This window comes from Anastrepha obliqua, chromosome 1 (assembly GCF_027943255.1).
Source record: "Anastrepha obliqua isolate idAnaObli1 chromosome 1, idAnaObli1_1.0, whole genome shotgun sequence".
Taxonomy (NCBI): Eukaryota; Metazoa; Arthropoda; class Insecta; order Diptera; family Tephritidae; genus Anastrepha; species Anastrepha obliqua.
In genome coordinates, this window is record NC_072892.1 from 33,312,013 (window position 1) to 33,332,147 (window position 20,135).

Genomic DNA, 20,135 nt, shown 5'->3' on the forward strand with positions numbered 1-20,135 from the left:
ATTTATTTTATTTTATTTGACTCATTTTATATAAATATTATTTTTTTTTTTCATATATTATTCTATTCATTTTATTTATTTCATTTATTTTATATATTTTAATTTATTGTATCCTTTTATTTTATTCATTTTATTTCTTTTAGATTTAATTTTTTTTATTTATTTTGTTTTATTTATTATTATCTTTTTTTTATTTCTTTAATTTTTTTTCTATTTATTTTATTTTATTAATTTTCTTTATTTTTTTTTTGCATTTATTTCATTCAATTTGTTTAATTTTTTATTTTATTTTAATCATTTTATTTATTTTATTTTGTTTTATTTATTTCATGGATTTTATATATTTTAATTTATTTTATCCTTTTATTTATTTTCTTTATTTCATTTATTTTGTTTATTCCATTTCTTTATTTTATTTTATTTAATTATTTTACTCATTACTTTATTTTTTCACTTCATTTATTATATTTATTTTTTTTCATTTATTTTATTTTATTTTATTCATTTTATTTATTTAATTAATTTTTTTCAGTTTATTGTATTCATTATATTTTTTTATTTATTTCATTTATGGTATTTTTTATATTTTAATTATTTTATCCTTTTATTTATTTAATTTATTTTATTTTATTAACCTTTTTATTCATTATTTTATTACTTTACTTTTTTCATTTTACTTATTTTATTTTATTTTTTAAAATCGAATCGGTCAATTTTTGGACATCATTTCGTATAACCAACTTAATCAAAAATTACCTAAATAATAATGACCTTAAGTATCAAATACCACTTTCCCGGTAACTCTGTATAAAACATATGGATTTCATTTGTGGCATAAAGAAATTTATCAAAAAACTCATTACAGTTAAATCCACTTATTTCTTTCTTTGTCAAACAGCATTTGTGGTTAATTGTGCCCAGAAAATCTTTTCTGCGTACGCTTAATGCGTATAGCGTTTTTTTTTTTAATTTACCCTAATGAAACTATTGTATTATAGAAAGTAACAGCAACGCAAAAATTTTAAACTCAACAAGCAGAAGGGTCATTCAAAATTAAACAAACAAACAAAATAGTTTACTCTTTCTTTTGTACATCAATCATACACACATACATACTAAGCACAAAGCTAACCTCAAAGCCATCACTCATTGAATACTAATTGCAAATGTTGCAAATTAATTTGTGGGCAACCTTTGAATAACCTCACAGCAGCAGCAAACCTCCATAGTACATATACTACCTGACCCCTCTACCACAACACGCCTCTACACAACTCACTCAGATTCTCATGAGCAATCATTTGTCCGTCAATCACAAATCAACTTTTCTACAGTAAACGATTAAAAGACATTTATTGGAAAATGTCACTGAATGTGTATGTATATATGTATGAGTACCTTGCGGGAAATCTTCTAGTACTAATGAAAGGAGACTCAGGCAACAAATGTTAAAACATCTGTATTAGTCTGTAAGACAATTTGAGTTCGTTGACTAATTTTTATTTCAATAAATAAATAAGTAAATAAAAATATAAAAAAAACAAGACACAGGGTTTGTGTTCGTAATCGTACATATGCAAGTGCCAACAGCAAAGTCAGTAGTTGTGTGGAAATATTCATTCAACAATCCAACATAATCCCCTACATTATTTCTCCATGATCTTTACAAATTAGTTCTTTAACATAGAATCAACATTTAAGTTAACATTAGCATTTATACTTATATGTATACACACATAAGTCTTGTGTCTTGTGTCTTGCTTGTGCTCTATTCTGTACGCATTAACAGCAGTTGAGCTCTCTCGCTTGTGAACCCTCCTGTGCAGGTGAACAGCGCTGTTATGTGGGCGTGTATGTTAGATGCTATTAGATTTTTAAAGTCCTGCCGTTTCGTTCCTGAGCTTTAAGAACAGAAAAAAATTATCTTCGAAATATTTATATATTAGCGCAGATTTAATAATAACCATTTCATTACAATTCAAATGAAATACAATAACATCAGTTTATTGATTTTGAAAAATTTACATCATTTTCAAAATCAAATTGAAAGAGTAACTTAATTCATCAGAACTCCCAATCAGCACACGACGACAGGCACGCAAGGCGCGAGAAGCGCTTTTGCTAGCGTCTACTCCTTGACTTTGGCACTGCCATACTTTCAAGACGAATGTCAGCACTCTTGGCATGAGCATCGAAGTGGCTCGCGATTGCCGTATGCCGCCGTAATCGTACTAATTCTAAACCAGAAATTTAATTCAAAAGATCAGATTTTCCCTACAGGGTATTTTATGTATATTCTATGCATTTATGTGTGTATTGCGCAATTGAGGGTATTTCTTTATATTAGACCACAAATTAATTGATGCAATTAAAGAAGGAAGAATCGAGAAACCCCAGAAGCTGGGAAAACGACAAAGGGGGTTAGCCAACAAACGCCAATAAATGGCTATGTAAAGTGGGGGATTGGATATACTATACACTTCTCAAATTAGGAGAAAATTAAGTCTGGATACCCTGTTGGAAAAAGTATTGAAATATATTGAAGAAAAATTTCAGAAATTCAGAGAAGAGGTAAGGAAGGAAATGACATATCTTGTAAAGTGTTTCTGGACCTTCTCTGAAGGCATTTTCATAAATAACCTCGCGCGCTTTTTATTTCGGCTGGCGCTTCCATTTACACAGTCTCTCCCATAAATCATTCTCCCAGTGTTATGGCAAAAAAAGGAAAAGCGGAAATGGTAAATGAAATGCATAGAAAAAGATAAATGCGCGTTATTTTCGGTCTTTGCTTTTAACTCACTGACTAACGGTTTTTTTAGGCATTCTAAGGCATATTTTATTGGAAAATTGATCTAGAAATGTAGAAAAAGGTAGTTAATATGAATAAACATCCATTTGGAGATGCATCAAACTTCTAATTTCTGAAAGTCAACAACTAACGAAATTGCCTACTAAAATTTGCCTCAATGGATAAAAGTTTGTAAGCAAAATATCCTTTTTGTATGTAAATATGTGTGCGCATAAGAATGTGTTTACACGTGATTGACTTTTTTTTTTGTTTTGCATGCAAATGCTATTTACACCTACTAACAAACCAGGCCGCCAACTTTGGATGAACAATGTTAAAAGTTCGGTAACAATAGGTGCCACTGCACATCGACTTATTTCCAAACACACCCGCGCACTTACATATACTCGTACATATGTACGTATATCAAACATCAATTTCAGTCTCATAACACATACTCCCACAGCTTGTAAAAGCCAAACTTTATTTCTTTGTTTTGGCAGCGAGGACTTACAACATTTTGTAAAAAAATGGGGGTTTTTGCTGGCCTACGATTTTTCAACCAAATACCAGCCGAAGAAAAAAGGTGCATCAAGCAGTAAAAGCGAAGCGATAAAGCCACAGCACAAACACATGCACCCACGCTTGCACAACGAGCGAGACAATAGGCCGACTTTCACATGCACACACATACTTATAAACAACCAGCGCACTGAAATCCAATTTTTTACCAACTCAAATATCTATGCCAAAAAACTCGAATTCAAGCCAATATGTCAAAAGGTAAAAAGGCAAAAAAGAAAAAAAGAAAAACAGCAAATAGGCATAACTGTATATGCAGTACGAGTACAAGGCAATAGAGAATACAAAGTGGGTGACGGCGCGCAACCCAACATTATGTGAATGAATGTGCTCACACAAGGGTAGATATGTGTGTGTGTATGTGCATATGCATATCTGAACAGCAAAGAACTCTTTGTAAACTTAGTTAGTGTGTTGCTTAACACACTTTCCCCCATTTCCCACTTTACTTCGTACAATCTTCTCCATTCGCCTATTGTGTAATAAAATGTTTATATAAAATGTTCATAGTCAAAATCGCAAAGGAATATTGGAAAATAAGTTAACTTTTTATTGTACAAAGTAAAAAAAAAATTCTTTCAAATTTCTAAATAAAGTGTATGCTGTTTAAAGTAAAAAAAATTAAAAAGTTAACCTTCTAAACTGCTACTTTACCACTTTTCCCCCATCACTGCAACTTCTCGCTTCTAACTGTGAGAGCCGGAGTAGAGAACAATGTTCTCAATACCCAGAGGAATCAACTGATTCGAGCCAACGTTCTCTCTGTGAATTCCGAATGGTAGTCGCGCACCAACCCATTGAGCATTACAGAAACATTATATTGGATTCTGCAGATATATAGGACACTACCAAATTTCTATGAATTGCAAAAAAAAATCGGTTTTTTATTTAAAGTTTTAGTTTAATGGCATAAAATAAACGAATTCATTCGGATGATGTTGTTGTAACAGCCATATTTGTTGGGAGTGCTGCTTGAGTGGTAGTCCTTGGCCGGATATAAAACTGGGTCGTTCCGATTACGTAGAACCGAGTGTCGTGGGTTGAAGGCCTCATCATCAACGATCGAAACCATCCACTGGTTTACTCAATTTCGACATGGCTCGTACCAGCACATATGTCTCCGATCATTCTCGTCACCCAATGGAAAAAATTGTCGAGCAAATCCATAGTACGATGCTCGTCTGAAGGCGCGCAAACTTGAAGAAGCTGCAGGCTTATCACTTAGATCAATTTATCTATCAATGTATATATCAGTTTTGCATAAATATTTGACATAAAAGCACCGTTCATCAGATGCGTCCCTTATTTTCTTACAATTGACAAAAAACGCAATTATTTTGTAATTTCAAAGGAATGTTCTACGCTCCGGCTCTGAAAGTATTCAATGCTGGTGGGAGCAGAAGAAGAGGAAGATCCCCTCTGCGTTGAAAAGATCAGGTGGAGGACTTGGCTTCACTTGGTGTTTCCAACTAACACCGGTTAGCACGAGAAAGAAACGACTAGCGCGCTGTGTAAAACTCGACCGAAATCGCTTTAGCGGTTATCGCGCCAATCAAGAAGAAGAAGTTCTTTCTGATGTACAATCGAAAATCGAGTGTACGTGGATGAAATTCGGCTTCATCACAACGCACGAAAAGACCAAGCACCAGTCAAGGCAATGAAAAGACTTCTCTTAGAAAGCCGAGGCTTAGCAAACTGAGCCGAAAAAGACCGAGCTGTTCATGTCGGCCAGGACTGACAGGGCGATAGTTCTTTAGAAAGTGCGTAATGCCCATTTCGAGCAAATATATTTGAAGCAAAGCATTTGGCCGACGCTTACATTCCCAAACGCCATCACAAAATCGCTTAAATTAGTCTACGACTTGCAACCACATCCAGCATATTCCCCAGGTTTTGTCTCCCTGCACTTATTTTCTATTCTCAAGTACTAATAAGCTCTTGCTAAGTAACCTGGTAAAGAATAACTCTGCAGGGCCTTTGGGGAACTTTCGTGGCCGGTGTGCAATTCTGACTGCGACTAAGAAACAGATGAGGAGTCTGGAAAGACTAAGAAACAGCAGTGGCGGCTAAACGCCTTTCCTCTCCCGCGATGTAATACAAAAATAAATAAATAAATAATTGGCGCATACAATTTTGTTAGGTTCTCCTCCTATTTGTGATGTGCATCTTGATGTTTTTCCACAAATGAAGCGACCGACAATTTTGAAATACACTCAAAGATTTGCCATTGACTGCCTTGCATCGACCGCTATTAGAAAAAACTTGTCCCATCATTTTGCTGTTTCATGTAAGGACCAATTCAGCTACGACGCCCGACTGTAATTCCGTGGGGACAGAGGATTGATTTCAGAAGACCACCTGAGGGTAGCGCGCTACCACAACGCCTACGAAAAAAACACAAAAAAAATTCACGATAGCGGCAAAGTACTTTAAGAGTTATATACAGTTAGAAGGCCGAAAAAAAGCTAATTTTCCAGAATATTTTCTAAGGAAACTTAAATTTATTAATCTAAAAATTTGTACACATATTATGTTGTCTTTAAACTGTATTTTAAGACTTAGTATCAGTAAAAATATTTATTTGGAAAGGAGCTACAGCTGATCTCCGGGAGCTCCTCTCAAAAAATACGTTTTGCGGTGACCACTATATCTCTGAACTGGGTCTTCTGAAATTCAAAAAAACAAAAAAATGTCGTAAAGTAACGTTAAATCTAGTAATTAATCGAAGGAATAACCAAAATAAAATTTTTAACAGAATGTCGGTTTCTAAAAAAACATCGATTTATTACCAAAATTTCGGCCTTGAATTGTTTATAAAAAAAAATATTTATCGGTGAGCAAAAATCTTCAATTAATTACATAAAAACTATATTTAAGAAGGTCGTGCTAAAATTTGAGACTAATCGGTTTAGCCGTTTTCGAGTAATGTCGGTCACCGACTTTGAGAACACCATATTGACAAAAAACGCGTTTAAAGAACGGCCTTGTACTTTCAAGCACTCTGAAACGCCTTTTCGAATTTGCGTATAACTTCGAAAATATTCAGCGGAACGTCATTAAATTTTCTATGTATATTCTTTTATATATGTACATTAAGAAAATAAAAAACAAAAAAATTGATTATTTTTTTAATTCTGTATATGTAATGTATAAAACCCCTTAATAAAATACACATAAAATTATATTCGCTTGTTCTCTCTCGCTTAAAATGCCACCTCTTCAAAAAATTTCTTATTGCCGTAAACCTAAGAGCGCAAGTTTCCTTCGCAGCGCAGCATCAGCTGCCAACTTCCAATTGCCACAGATTTAACTTAATTTGTCTGTACGGGTAAGTGCCCAAGCAAAATAAATGAAGTGAAAAAATTGTGTGAATTGGGAAAAGGGGCCAAAATAAGTAACAAAAAATAAAAGCAACAAAAACAAGTTGGATACCTCAAAGCAGTAAAATTGTTTTGGCAACTTATCAAGGTAATAAAATCCCGTAAATGGTTACAAGATTGATTTGGCAATGTGTTTATTTTGATTTCATTTTCGCACACGTTACATTCGGGCTACATAGGAGCATAATTTGTGTACACACGCACACCCTTACAACCTCCATGCTGGAGTTTCTCCCAAGAACATTAAATATTAAGCATGACCGTTAAATGGGGATGGTCATCGATATTGGACAGATCGGCTAACAGCTGCTGCAATAAAATATACTCGCCCGAAGCTCCATAAATACCTACTGTGCACTTTTTTATAGACTTGCCAATTTTTTATTACTTAGTTCAGTGCGCGTTGCATATTTTCAACTTAACTCTCATGACAGCAAAAGTACAGTGTTTTCATATTTGCATGCATCCATACATTCCATGGCTTTTCATGGCAATCCTGAAGACATTGATAGTTTTAAATATTATCGATAGTGGTCGATGCCCTCGAGCCTATCTAACTGCGGTTTACATGTCAAATTAATTTTTTATTTGATTAAACTGTTAACAACCCTCGTAAATTTATATAATTTGTTTTTTAATGCAAATGCGCCATTACTTTTTTGGCCAGTAAATAGCGATTTTGGAGTTTTTCGTCGCATGGGCATGCTGTTTACCATTCAGTTAGTCAAAATTTCGATGCAATGGCAAACGTCCGAATGCATTTCTGCCTTGAAAAAATCGTCAACGATAGCATAAAACTGGAGCTCTGTCAAGTCAAGGATATTAGATTACCAGGTTTAGCCAATTTGCTATTGTAAAAAACAAAATTTTGCGAATAAATTCGACTGCCACACCACCGGGTAATCGACAATAAAATCTTACTCCATGATAAAAGAAATTTTTAGAGGTGTGCTCTTTAGTAGACCATTACTCGGCTCTGAGCGAATTTCACAAAATCAGCTAATGGGCTGACATCACGTGGGATATGTTTTTACAAAAAATCTGAGATTGTGTTGGTGATATCAACACAAAAATCAAACAATGACACTTCGTTGCCATCTGAACAACAACTGATTGGACGAGTCCGTGAATATGTGTGAAATAATCGTGCAAATTTCGGCTGGTGATAAGATTGTGCTAGTGATATACGAAAAAAAAATCAACACAGCCTTCGCTCAGGTTGCTTCGTTGACTGCTGACTGATTGGGCAAGTGTGTGTATATGAGTGAAATGATCGTACAGAATTCGGCTGAATCTCCCAAGTAACGTGGCAGCCGAAGTTCGCCCCTCTCATTTCTTTTTCCCCATAGTTAAAGAGCAAACCTGGTAAATCTATTGTCCTTCTGCTCGCTCGTTTCACACTTATTTAAATAGTCGTCCAATCAGTTGTTGTTCAGATGGCAACGAAGCAAAGCGAGCAAACACTATGCAGATTTTTTTCGTATATCACCCAGTTTTTTCGTAAACAGACCACTACCATGACCCCAGTTACGTCAGCCAATTAGCTGATTCACTGTCTGTTGTTGGCCACATGGGTCAAATGCATAATAAAAAACATAGGTGACATTAGCGATTTTGGCGATTTTCGTCGCATGAAAATTTTGCCTACCATTCGGCTAGTGGCAAGTTCGATGCGTTGGCAGATCTCCGAATACATTTCTGCTTTGGAAAAATCATCAAAGGTAGCATAAAACTATTAGAGCATAAATTTTGAGAATAACATCAGCAACGCACTCGAGAAATTTTGGAAGGAGCTCTGTCAAATACATAATAATTTTCTTGCTAATTTTATTTCTTTCCGTTCATTATTCTCTTTTTGATAATTTTGACAACTAGGGATGTCAAAACAAAATATGGATGCAATGTATGTAGGTACAAGTAGGCTTCCGATATATATTTTTTCTATGCATCGAGTTTAATGTTATGTGTGGATGTTATTTTCCATGTTTCAAAATTATTCAGAGACTGGATTTCGTAGCTATTTTACAAAATGTTGTGCAAAAAGTTTCGAAACATGTAAAAAGTTCCATGGAATAATTTTACAGAGAGATACAAGGGCTGACCTAGCATGAATGAAAACTGAATAAATTAGGTCAATCATAAAACTTTAACGACTTTTTCGGGGGCAGTCTAATGAACACATAGAAAACCTATAGGGTTTTCTTAAACAACTGCAGTAACGAGAAGGGTGAGGAGAGCGATGAACACTTTCTCTGCAACTGCCCCCTCTTTCAATAATACGGCATCACTGTCTAAATTCTTACTTTCTTGGATATCCAGCAGCCCAAGAAACCGCAGTTATCCACAATATTTCATCGTTTATAAGACAGGCGTAGTGGGAATTAGAGCGAGAACATGAGCCATTGCTAATGATATCACAATGAGCTTATAAGCGCGGAACTTGGGTCCAGGCTAATGGTATCACAATAGCCCTACTAGCGTAAGTGGGCTTTTTCTACCCTTATGGAGAGTGGCTATCCCCGCAAACAAATCTAAACTCACTAGAAATAAAATAGAAATGCAGAAAGCGTTTTGAATGATTTTTGTGTCTACTTCAGAGCAACTGTTGCCATTTAAAAAATATTCATTGAAATTAGGAAAGATTTCAAACAGCATTTCCCATACCTGTATCACATTGCTTATAAAATGTAACTATGGCAACCAGTTTAGCGTCCCCCAAAACACTTCTTCAAAGGCTACACAACTTTTAAATCTGCAGCGCAACGGATTGCAAAGGTTTTTTACTTTGTGATACTTTCATTCGATGTAACGAAACCATCTACCGTAGGTTCCTTTGTGACACACTGAAATGCATCAATACAACTTCGAGGTGAACGAGCAAAAAACTTCGAGGTATTTTTTTTTTTCCTGACATCCCTATGACAGCCGCATCATCGGTGCAGCATAGCATCTAAGTAAATCTGAAAGAACTAAGTAGGCTGCGTCCAAGAACGATAGATTACAAGGTTTGGCCATCCGTAGCGAAATTGTGAGAGCAACTTCGGATGCCACATCATTGGGGATTCGGCAGCAGAATTCTGCGCGCTCATTTCACACGTATTCACACACTTGCCGTTGCCTGCGGAGAGGCGAACGCTATTAGAAAAACCTGCCACCAATTTATTTGAAAATTTTTCCTGCATTTTCAATTCATATTTGCGGACACCGTAAAATAAAAAATAAATGCATTGATTACACCAGATTAATTTAAAATAAAAAGTTTTCCAATAAGATGTCAATGTTTTCGTTGAAAATAAACGTTGTCCAGATCAATACCATCCAATTCCGACCATAAAAAATCGTTAATCATCTCTCGATAGCGCATTCCATTCACCGTAACTTTTACTCCAGATTCATTTTCGAAAAAGTAAGGTCCAATGACTGCGCCAGACCATAAACCGTACCAAACAGGATACAGAGGCCTTTCAACAATAACTCTTGGATTTTCTGAGCCCCATATCCGACAATTTTGCTTGTTGACGGAGCCACCGAGGTGGAAATGGGCCTCATCACTCATTTTTCGATGGAATTCCGGATCATTTTCATGCATTTCAACGACCCAATCAGCAAAGACACGACGTTGTTGATGATCGGCCGGCTTGAGTTCTTGTGTTAACTGGACTTTATAAGCCGTAAGACCCAAATATTTATGCAAAATACGGTGTAATGACGTTTGTGGAATGCCTAATTCCAAAGAACGACGAGGAATGGACAAACCTGGGTTTTCTTCAACACTTTCGGCTACAACAGCAATGTTTTCGGCTGTTCTTGAGGGACGTACACAGGTTTTATTCTTCACATCACTAACTAGTCCCAACAGTTTGACTTTTTCACCAATTTCTGTATTGCGGTCCGACAAGTTGCTTCACGATGACCCAAAAATGTTCGAATTCCACGAACCGTCCTGCCCAGATTTCACCATTTTTATAGTGAATTTTAATAATTTCAATGCGTTGTTTAAGCGTGTATCGTTCCATTTTTATGAATGGCGTAGTTTCTACTTGTCAAATATCAAAAAATGACAGTTTCAAAAGAGACATCTACCGAAATAGCGAGATATTCAAAATAACACCTGTCCAACTCGCGACCATTTTTTACATCAAAATTAATTTCACATCTGTAACGGATTATTTTACAGCTGACCAAAATTATATGCAGCGCCCTCTGGTGAACAATAGTGTCGCGGCCATTCAAGGGAGACATCTAGCGTTAGCAATGTAAAATTAAATCAGAGTTGAGTTTTTACGTCACAAAAATATTTTCACTAGGTTGAAAAACTCTCGTAACTATAAAATTTACAGAACATACTATAAGCAGTTTAATGCTCGCGATTCTGTCTCTCAAAATCTTTAAATTTTTTTCTTGACATAGCTTTTTACAACGAATTTTAGGTTAAAGTTTCACAAAGCCTATAAAGTTTCAAAATTAATTTTCACTACTTACATAGTTTTGATATATACCATTAATTCCAGTTTGAAAAGTACGAATGTTATTTCACTCAATTCGTTTCTTAGAATATTATAATTGCTTTTATTCATTATTTTTACAAGATTTTAAGATGTAAACAAATGCCTACTTTTTGCCGTGGGGAAAGTAGCGTTGTCATGCCAACAAGTCTGTATTTGAGATACTGACACACGTGCGTACACATGCCCGCATGTATGTATGTTGGCGCACACTCTGCCGAGCTGTTATCAATTTGATATTACTGCATTCTCATGCTCAGAGAAAGTGGAAATCTCGCTATTTTACCGCACTCGCAAATATTTTCAACTGATTGCTCAGAACCGGCAAACTTTCAGTAGATATGTACATAGATGAAGATATGTGGAAGGGTGCTGCGGAGAACAACAAACACTACGTTCTCTGAACCACTCTTGGGAGCGTGTGAATGATTCAAGGTGCGACACACATTTGTATGCACATGCATATGTATACGTGTGCGTGTGTTTATGCTTCCATTCCACATTCAAATACATACATAGTTACAATCCCTCATATACTTTTGCTGTGCACAACGTGCTTTCTCACACGAGCATATTGATTTATTCTTTACAAAATTTTGTTTACATCCAACAACAATTTTTGGCACTTAATCATTCCATTAGCAAGAACTCACTCTGTGACGTAAACACATACTTCCTTCCATGCGCTCAACTCATTTTCATACTTTTTTTTGCATTGTGTATACTCTTTTATTATTTCTTATACAATACATACATATTAATACTTTGCACTTTAATTTATGGGATTTATAGATTTAAAGAACTGCGTTGAATTACTATTTGTTTGTTCACATTTGTTACGCTTTCGTATTTGGCATTCCCGCTAGTCACTTAACACATTTTAATAAATTAGAAAGAAACGATAAGCAATGAAAGTCAATCGCGCGACTAGAAGCCATCAACGAAGTGAGAGCGCTTTCACCTGACTTCACTATGATCTACCGGCAGCTTTGGGTGTCCGTTTGCTACTAAAGGGCATTATTTGGCGCTCTTGTGGAGCTAGCAGCTGTTGTAGCCAGGGTAACCAGGGTAAAATTTTTATTAAAATGCTTTCTATAAGTGTAGATTTTTAAGTTAGAATTTTTTTTAGCAAACATTTTATACACTTTTATTGAATGTTAATGATTTTTGCTAATTATCTACTTTATGCAGAGTGCGGCTGGAATTTACAATAATGTCTATTAGGCAATTTTTGGCAAACTATAATGTCTTTATTAATGAAACTTGGTGGAGATGTTAGTGAGGTGTTAAGGAACACTCTTTATAACTCCAAATTATTCGGGAAATAATAATCTCGTAATTATTTGCCTTCAAAATGCCCTTGGGAACTTCACTATAATTTGGCACATTACACTATATATTTTTTAACACTTCACTAAAATTCACCAAATATACACTCACGTGTGTTTTTACTGATTTTTATGCTAATATTCTAATTATTTCTATTAAAATTAAATGCAAATGCATTTGTCCATAAAAATACTGTGGATTGCGTAGCAGGAGTCGGACTGATGAGGGTTATTTTTTTTTGAAAGGAAACGAGTTGTTTAATAAAGACAACTACGACCACCCTATTTGTTTTGCAGATAGTCGAATTTTTGTGGAGAAGATCTGTTTATAAAAAGCATTAAGGCCCATTTGTAAAACTGATCGAAGCAATAAAATACACTTACAAACCGTAATTTTTGGCTTTTAATTACTTTATTATTTTGTGTGATACGCTTAATATCATTGTTTTTAAGTTTAAATGAGTTGTATGTTTTTATTTTCCAAAAATACAATATTTCTCAATTTTAAATTACAGCAAAAAAATTTGATTTATAATGAAGCAGCTTAACATTTCCCTACAGTTTTGGTATTCCTCTTTTAGATGAAACCTCCAAAACGTGGAATTTAGAGTCACCTAAAGAAGTTTTCTTAAGGGGACAGATACCTGTAAAATATCGAAAAAAAATTTTTTTATTTTCATAAGATGTTAATATAATCCTTTAAAAATATGTCAAAAAAATTTTAAAACGTAAATTAAGTATTTCTTATATTATAGATCGTGAACCGTGACGACTCTATTCTTTGCGTTTGAGCGCTCGGAGAGGTATAGTTACGTTGTATTCAAACTTTAGACGTGTTTTTCTCAAAACTATATTTTTCGAATTGGCGTACACGATAACTCGAAAAATTATAGACCGATCTCCCTGAAATTTTGCACAAATCTTTTTTATGATATTACTTTCTATGTGAATTTACAAGTTTGCGAAAATTTTTCGAAAATATAATTTTTTCGAAGCGAAAATAGGAGGAAAATTCGCCCCAAAATTCATTTTTTTTTTAGCATTTCATTTCGCGAATTTTTTTCCATTTGTTTTTAATTCATATAGAAATTATGACATAAATTAACAAAAAAATGTTTGGTTTTTTGTATTCAGGTCACTGACGCCGATGCTACAATGCCCACCGATTGAGATGCCCCGCTGCGACCTTCCTGAAAGAATTGAGTGTAAATCCGCCATTTTAAATGATTAAAATAAAAAAAAATTTATATTACTTTAATGTATAAATAAACTGTATGCCAATTTTGAAAAAAATATATTGACTTCTTCAGTTTAAACAATTTTAATGAAAATCAGAGAAAATATGGCCGTTGACAAGTCCCATTAAGGTTCATTTTTCAAGATCGTTTTATCGAAAATGTACTTCTTCTTCTAAACTCTTCTCTCAATTCATAATAATGCACAGGTTTGCTTTTTTATTTTTATTATTATGATTTGATTGTCATTTATCGGCTTATTATGGAGTTCGAAAACACGTCAAAAGGGGCCATAGTCCATCTATTAGTTATGTTTATATAATTTACTTACATTTTTGGCTAAGACCCCTTTCATGTGTCTGAATTACATATGTATAATGTTGAAATCACAATCGCCATCTAATGGTTCATTTTTATTCATATTCATATTTTATGGTAAAAACTATATTCAAAAAATTTAGTATTGTAATTACATACATATATGTGAAATAACTGATAAGCGCATTTTTTTTAATGACTTTCACCGTTTTCATAAATAATTTTCGGCATATATGTGAATAAATATGTATGTATTAGTGCACAAAATAGGTCAAAGATAAATAAAGAGTGCTTTTTTTTTTTGAACTTTTTATTTTGAATTTATTTTCAATGTCAAAACTCATTCTTGACATACTCTATGTATTTTTATTTTAATTTAAGTCCTTTGAACTGGAAAGTTTTATTTTATTTAGATTGGTTTCTATGGCATTTTTTGATTTGATAAAATTCTCACTTTAAAATCTTTCCCCTTAAAACGTTTTATAGGATGGGTTTTTATTTTAATTTTAATTTGAAATAAATACATATATTTTCTTTGTTGATTTTATACGTAGGAAATGTATAAAGTTATATTTATAATTATACCAGTTTCTTGCCTCCGAACTGAGTTTTTTGGAATCTTAAACTAAAAAGGTACCGCACCGTTCCCCTGGACAGAACATAGAGCCGGAAGAAAACTTCGCTAATCAATCAATTCCTTAGTCATGACTAAGTGCTTAAGCATTCTTCTGCGCCAGCTTACGACGTGCGTTTTGTTGCTTTCCTACAAATCGATGTTTCGACTATTCGACTATTTTATACCGCCTTTTAACGGCTAGAATTGTAATTTTAAATAAGCATACCGTAGAAGATTTGTCATTTTCAGAAGAAGAAAACCCACTATTAGTGCAAAATATGAAAAATCATTTCGATGTGGGGATTGAACTCAGATTCCACGTATAGCTTGCTAATTACTTCACTAAATACAGCAACTGCAATTGCATATCCGGAAGTATGAAGTATGGGTGGAACTATAACAGAGCCTTAAAACAGAATTTTCAAGCGCAGAAAAGATAGGAAATGTGGTAAAAATACCCAAATGTGGTAAAAAATACAAATGGAGCGCCGATTATTACTAGGTATCCAATTAAAAAGCATAAGCGCTTATCTAAACTCAAACATAGACACTTAATGACTCTGAAGCAGTGCCTGAATTTCATATAAGTATCGAAGAAAAGAAACCACTAACTGTATGTAGTTGGATAATATATATAGACGAGTATATAGATGACATATGATTGACGGCGTTACGTAGAAAAAAACGTTCAATTTGGCACCCAAAAGAATATCAAAATATCCCCTTTGGTCGGAAATGAAAACCCAACTGCCGAAGAGGCTGTCTCACTGAAATGAATACTTGACACACTTTCGCTAAGTATTGAGATTCTAGCAAATCTTTATTGTCTATGTTAATATAAAATTACTTTAATTAAAGTCACGCACAAGCCCATTCGGCTATTGCGGCCGCTTAACTTGAATAAATTTTACATTTTTTGATACCAAATCAAAATTGCATTTTAATGCTGATTTTATGTAACTTCGTTGGCAACTCTGCTACGAACCAGTTGCAAAAACCGGCAAGTTTATTTGTTTTTGTTGTTTTACATTTTTTGCATTTTTGTTCGTTTTATTTAAAACATCAGTTTGCCTGCGTTTCATTACTTTTTTATACATTTTTTCTGTTAGCATTTTCAACAGCTAATTGCTAGTGTTGATTGATATTGACAATTCGAAGGGACTTTTCCCTCCATGACATGGGAGAATTCGGTATTTTTCCACAATTAGCTTAATTTAGCTACAAGCGAAACTCCAAAAATCGTGCCATTGAACTTTGTTCTATTGAATTTCTGAATTAAAAATAAAAGCAAATGAGGTTTAAGCAATGCGAGGTTGAGCAAATACTTAGAAATGCCACACATTTTTTTATATACATACACGTATACATTTTTATTGGGAATTTCGAAAAATATTTTAGAAGAAATAAATATAAATCAACTAATCGCCAAACCCGTTTTTTACATATTTGCAGTATACTCGTACAGTGAAATGGAGTCACTGCAACAACAAACCAAGCAATGGAGAAATTAAGTATTAAGAAACGAAAATACCATAAAATATTTGCTTTGAACTCTAATTGAGGCTTGAACGTTCGAATAATTGAGAATTTTTAACTTTAACCCATTAGCTACCTCTCAATATACCCCTCTAGTGTAGACATTTCTAAAGGCTCTACAGGATCAAAATGCTCTAGAAAATTATTCCTCACCTAATTTCGCTGGGGGCTTTCTCAGGAAAAATCTACAGAGAGTAAAATATTACAAATAGTTCCCCATGGTAAAAAGAATTGAGAAGGTGCGCCCAATAATGAACCGTTATCTGGTTCTCAGCGAATTTGTGAGAATCAACTGATAGGCTGACAAACTGGGGTCACGAAACGGTTTGTTTACAAAAAAACTAGGATTGTGTTGGTGATATACGAAAAAAATCAACCAATGACACTCCGCTGCCGTCTGAACAACGACTGATTGGACGAGTGTGTGAATACAGGTGAAATGATTGTACAGAATTCGGCTGCCGAATCCCACGTTACATGGCAACCCATGGTGAACGTCATTCTTTTTGTGTTTCAAAAAATTTAGCATTAGCTTATTTATCTCCAAAATTTAGCCTTAGCTTGGTGAAACACAAAACGAATGATGTAGAATCCAAAGTTCCCCTCAAAAAAATATTTTTTTACCATACCTAACGAACAAATCTCATAATTTTCTTTTTCACCATAATTTTTTTCTTCACCATGTAAATCTATCATCATTTCCCCTTAAGATATGCAGCACCTTTTTTTATTATTTCTCTCATAAATAAGTTGCAAATGCACAAAGCTGCTGCCTATGTCAGCAATTGCATTGTTTAGTACCCTAGAAAAGGGTTTCTTCTTGTGCAATACTTGCTCAGAATTTTCTTGGAGTCCAATTTTGCATAAGTGCCTGGCTAAAAGCAAAAATATAAAGGGTTTTCCAATAACAGATGTTATCTATCGCTATCGAGAGATGATTAACGATTTTTTATGGTCGAAATTGGATGGTATTGATCTGGACAACGTTTATTATCAACAAGGCGGCGCTACGTGCCACACAAGCAACGAAACCATTGATCTTTTACGGGAAAAGTGTCCGGACCGTGTTATCTCTCCAAGAGGTGATCATAATTGGGCACCGAGATCTTGTGATTTAACACCTCGTGACTTTCCTGTAAGCGTTGTCGTGGTGGTAATTTGCCTGATGTTACTTTCCACTATTAACGGCATACCTTCCTCTTTATAATGAAATAAGCATCCGATCATTTATATTAAAAAATAGCATTTTTCTTTGAATATCAAAATAACTCCTCTTATTGTAAAAATTAGGAGCTGTTAATGAAATGGCGTATTGTAGTTTTAAAAAGTTGTATTTTAAATTTTTGTATTATTTTACTTAAATAAATACTTTTGCGTTTATAAATATAAGTCTGCATATATCTTTTCGACGATCCGGGGTTAGAGTTGTCACTATCGCAATCATCGCTGTCATCAGAATCTGAATCGCACCGAGTATCCAAGCGTGGTTCTGCTGTTCTTTCTAAATGTTCTTCGTTATCAGAATTAGATTCGTCTTAGAAACTGGTTTACTGCAGCACAAGTTTCTACAAAAAGTGCAATTGCTCCACAAGAGAAGTAAGCAACTGCATTCGCTCCGATCTAGCTCATCGGCATCACGTTACCTTCCATACTTTGGAGCCCACGAAAGTCACAAACCTTTAAATCTATGAGATAACTATGAGACAAACTCTCAACACTAGTCTGAGTTGCACACAGCTTACACCATGTGAGATTTCCGAGTAAACCTCTACAACTCCACAGTTCATTTTAAAGTCACCCATTAGGATTGATACAACGGAGAGTTTGGAAAAAGTAAGTCTTTCATTTCTTTCTTTTCAAACACATGAGCCTAAGCTTTAATAAAAACTAAAAAAAGAAAATTGATTCCGTTCCACAGAATGCGCTGATCTGTAGATGGAATGTTACAGATCATTTTGAAGATTTCCGTTTAATATGACCTCCAGCGATCGCAACGCATACCTACCATAGTGCTCTGCCCCTAAAACACGAACCATAAGAATAATCGGAACGAGCCCCACCTTATATCTATAATTATGCCATAAGATCGGGGCGCGAAGGTCAACTCCTTCTTGCAAGATTAAATAAAATCGTAGTATTCTTTATCCCCTATTGACGACTTACGTGTCCAGTTCAACTCCATCGTCACAATGAAACCCGCTTGTAAAATATTTGGCAAGGAGATTTTTGAAATGAGAGAGAAAGCGACTGACCATCTAATGAAAGAGATTCCGAAATTTTCTTTATTGCTAAGCAAAGGTAGTACGAACTCTCTGGAAATCCTGGCTTTAAAACTATTACGTTTCCCTGATTTGGGTACCATGAGGGACACGAAGGAAACGAGAAGGGAGAATTGTATGCAAAAAAATGGTTGGAAGGGCTGTTTATGAGACCAGTCCCATTTTTCGGCTCAAAGGAGGCAATCTCTCAAAGAACATGGTAGCATTTATAGACAGTTAACACCGCATTTCTCTGAACTTCGGACAGATCTCTCCATCCAAATAGGCAGGATTGGATAGAGGGGAAAATCTGCACGGAAGCTGGCACCACTGTCTTCACTGATGGCTCCAAGATGGAATCGGGAGTTGGCACAGGGGTTTTCTCTAAATCAGTCAAAATATTTATTTCCTTAAAACTGCCGAACACTGCTAGTGTTTTTCAAGCAGAAGTCTTTGCGATCCTGCAGGCATGCAAAATACTTAAGGAATGCGGGGACGAGGCAGATATTAAGTGAAGTCACGATTAAGGCTTTGATAACGTCATGGGTTAGATCGGAATTCGCCAACTCCTGTAAGGAGGAGATTAAATCTCTTGGGTGTGAATGTAGTATGTCTCTGGTGTAGTATTTCCAGGACAAAGGAACATGGGAGGAAATGAAATTTCTGGTGGGCTTGTCAGAAAGTGGTGGACTGAATTGATCTCATAGATGTGCTGCCCGTTCATTGGCATCCCCCTAACTGTTGTTAAAGGGGAATTGCACAATTTATTTCTCAGAAAAGCGCAGTACAGATGAAGCTGCACTTCTTTGTGCGCTATTTCAAAAACCCTGGTAACTTAGCATATAGACTCAGAACTCAGAAAGTCCTGGGGACTCCACGTTACTCAATTTCCAAACTCGTTGTTGTGTTTATCGGTTATTGGACGTTCGGCACACACTTAGGAAAGCAATGATTATCATTTAATCCACATTGCAGAAGCTGTGGGGAGCTTTCAGAGAAGAAGACTGTTGAGCACTTTCTCTGCAAATCAGCGGCTTTGGCAACTAGACGATTAAGATCTCTAGATGCTCCTTTCTACGACAGCCTGGAGTAGTGCGCCTCTCCATTACATCAACAGCTCTGGCTGGCTGTAGATATCTGCCCGTTGGAGGTCTCAAAATGGTATCAAAACGCGCTGTAGTGCGACTTGGGGGGTGCCAGTCTGGTACTTCAAACATTTCCTGTACCTACCTACCTAATATTGCCTTCCACACTAAGGCTTTAAAGTCTCTACTACTGAGCTTTCTTTCAATATTCGGGCAGAGGAACAATTTTAGGCTTAAGGTAATTAAAATCTAAATAAAAAAGTGAGCATCGCAATCTTACATTATCAAATACGTGTATTACCTGGTAAATATTATAATTTATGCATTATATACAAACTAATATGGTTTTTTTTTGTCAGGGTAATAAATATCGAAACTATGTAAATAGGCGACGCACATAAAAAAATTATGTAGACTAGTGATTCGTAACAATGTTTAAATTAGATTAAAAACAAAAAACGTTTAGAACTAAATCAACATCTAGAATAAAAATATATTCCTCCA

At 34.9% G+C, this 20,135-nt stretch overlaps 1 protein-coding gene across 3 annotated transcripts in view; it reads right to left on the reverse strand.

The window, feature by feature from the left end:
- Positions 1 to 12,245, reverse strand: part of LOC129253516 (nicotinamidase) — a 69,693-nt gene extending 57,448 nt beyond the window's left edge. The window contains exon 1 of one of the 3 annotated variants that reach the window (XM_054891927.1): positions 12,010 to 12,245. The gene's annotated coding sequence lies outside the window, so the exon portion shown is untranslated. The other 2 variants (XM_054891930.1, XM_054891929.1) reach the window with 2 other exon arrangements.
- Between the last annotated feature and the right edge of the window lie 7,890 nt (positions 12,246 to 20,135).